Here is a 2988-nt window from a genome sequence, read left to right on the forward strand (position 1 = left end):
TTGAGTAACACAGTAACATAGTAAGTTAGGTTGAAAAAAGTCACACGTCCATCAAGTTCAACCTTAAGTCTATATATAACCTGCCTAACTGCCAGTTGATCCAGAGGAAGGCAAAAAAAAACCATCTGAAGCCTCTCCAATTTGCCTCAGAGGGAGAAAAATTCCTTCCTGACTCCAAGATGCAATGGGACCAGTCCCTGGATCAACTTGTACTATGAGCTACAGTATCTCCTATAACCCAGGAATGAGATGCAAGATGACATTTAGTACAATTTGTGGGGGGGGGGTGGTACTTTTTCTATTTATTTTATAACTTTCATATTTCTTGTTTATTATAAACTTGATTTCAGGTGTCGATGGATTTGTTCTTTCCCTTTAACCAGTCACGTGACTGTAACAGAGAGAATTCAGGCAGATAGTAGCTGAGTAAGGAACATGAGGATTATGAGATGAATGCTGGAATTACCGGACCCAAGTTTGGAACCAGCACCAGAATTCCAGATATCCGTTGGTTCTGCTGCTCGGGACACAAGGATTCCATAGTGGAACATTTCTCAGTACTGTGGGTATTTAGGGACAATATTTACGGACTATTTGCTCCAGTCCAGACTTGGCTCGATCAGAACATTTCTATAAACATGTTTTTCTTCCCAATCAGTACACCGCCCCAATTAAACTCCTCCCTTTTATTAGGAGCCATTCACTCATAAATAGAGCCCACCAGCAATCTCTCTGCTGCAGATCCCACCATGCTCCGTGCTGCCGTCATTCTATTGGTCGTCTTTGCAGTGGTGCTTAGTGAGTATCAGCTGAACATTCCTCTGCCCACAATGTTATTTAATGCTTTCTGCTTTAGGCTTTGTTCTTATGGTCACATTTTAACACTTGTTCATCATTCCCCATCAGTTCCTGCCCCAGTGAGCTTACAATCTAAGGTCCCTATCACATTTCCATCAGTCCCTGTCCCAATGGAGCTTACAATCTACAGTCCCTATCGCATTCCCATCAGTCCCTGCCCCAGTGGAGCTTACAATCTAAGGTCCCTATCACATTCCCATCAGTCCCTGTCCCAGTGGAGCTTACAATCTAAGGTCCTTATCACATTTCCATCAGTCCCTGTCCCAGTGAGCTTACAATCTAAGGTCCCTATCACATTCCCATCAGTCCCTGTCCCAGTGGAGCTTAAAATCTAAGGTCCCTATCACATTCCTTTCAGTCCCAGTGGAGCTTACAATCTAAGGTCCCTATCACATTCCTTTCAGTCCCTGCCCCAGTGGAGCTTACAATCTAAGGTCCCTATCACATTCCCATCAGTCCCTGTCCCAGTGAGCTTACAATCTAAGGTCCCTATCACATTCCCATCAGTCCCTGTCCCAGTGGAGCTTACAATCTAAGGTCCCTATCACATTCCCATCAGTGCCTACCCCAGTGGAGCTTACAATCTAAGGTTCCTATCACATTCCCATCAGTCCCTGCCCCAGTGAGTTTACAATCTAAGGTCCCTATCACATTCCCATCAGTCCCTGCGCCAGTGGAGCTTACAATCTAAGGTCCCTATCACATTCCCATCAGTCCCTGCCCCAGTGGAGCTTACAATCTAAGGTCCCTATCACAAACACACACAGTCTGTCTGTATATTTTTGGGGTGTGGGAGGAAACTGGAAACCCATGCAGACATGGGGATAACATGAATAATATATATATATATATATATATTAGTATAATTATCAATATATAATTATGGGTAACATGCCAACAACAGAGCAATTGAGATGAGCAAACACAGGATTCAAGAGTGACGGGATGTCAGAGTAACATAATAGTATTGTCTGTATTGACTTATGAATCTGACTTGACTCTTGTACTCAGGTGGCCAAGAACTCTCAGATCTGTCCTTTCTGACATGTGCAAATTACAGAGGGTACTGCCGCCACCATTGCTTTGGGCACGAGTATAATCTGGGGGCCTCCAGCTGTCCTAAAAAATTCAGGTATTCATATGATATTGGCTCTGCTTAAATCTACTGGAACTCTTGGCTTAATCTCCCCCATACATTTAGGATAATTATTTTCTTATTGGCTACATGTATTGGAATAATTTCCCCTTCTTTCCCCCCAATAAGGTGCTGTATCTCTAGAACATAAGATGCAGTTTGGATGTGCCCATGAGACTGATCAGCAGTGGTTACTACATTATGTTCCTATTAACTGAAAATCCTTGTTCAAGGCACCAAGATATTCTTCAATGTTATATAAATTTAAATCTCCGGAACAACTATTGTATTATAAAGATGCAATAAATACTTATTGTGGTTGAGCATTTCAGTCTTTTTTTTACCCTGCTCCTATCATTAGGTAATTCTCTCTCTTCATTGCCGTTCTTTCATTACAATAGAAGTTTAAAACAATTAGGTTGTAACATATCACATTTGACAATAACTTGCTTTCTACAATAGGGTATGTAGGGCCCTGTGACTCAACTGCTTGTTATAATAGGGTATGTAGGGAGCACGGACTGGACTGCTTGCTATAATAGGTTATATAGGGAGCTCAGCCTGGACTGCTTGCTATAACATAACAATATATAAGACTCAAATTCTTGTTATAATAGGGTATGTAGGGTATTCATCAGGACTGATTGCTACAATATGTTATGTAGGGTGCTCAGCCTGGACTGCTTGCTATAATAGGGTATGTAGGGAGCGCAGACTGGACTACTTGCTATAATAGGGTATGTAGGGCCCTAAGACTCCATTTCTTGCTATAATAGGGTATATAGGGTATTCATCAGGACTGATTGCTACAATATGGTATGTAGGGTGCTTAGTCTGGACTGCTTGTTATAATAGGGTATAATAGGGTATGTAGGGTGCTCAGCCTGGACTGCTTGCTATAATAGGGTATGTAGGGTGCACAGCCAGGACTGCTTGCTATAATAGGATATGTAGGGCCATGTGACTCAACTGCTTGCTATAATAGGGTATGCAGG

The 2988-nt window shown here is 42.2% G+C and overlaps 1 long non-coding RNA gene across 1 annotated transcript; it reads left to right on the top strand.

Moving 5' to 3' along the window:
• The first annotated feature begins 712 nt into the window (after positions 1-712).
• On the top strand, positions 713-2316 carry LOC121400373. Its single transcript, XR_005965704.1, has 3 exons — positions 713-798; positions 1870-1990; positions 2123-2316. It is a non-coding gene; the product is annotated as an uncharacterized LOC121400373 (long non-coding RNA).
• The last annotated feature ends 672 nt before the right edge of the window (positions 2317-2988 follow it).

The sequence above is a fragment of the Xenopus laevis genome, chromosome 2S (genome assembly GCF_017654675.1).
Source record: "Xenopus laevis strain J_2021 chromosome 2S, Xenopus_laevis_v10.1, whole genome shotgun sequence".
Taxonomy (NCBI): domain Eukaryota; kingdom Metazoa; phylum Chordata; class Amphibia; order Anura; family Pipidae; genus Xenopus; species Xenopus laevis.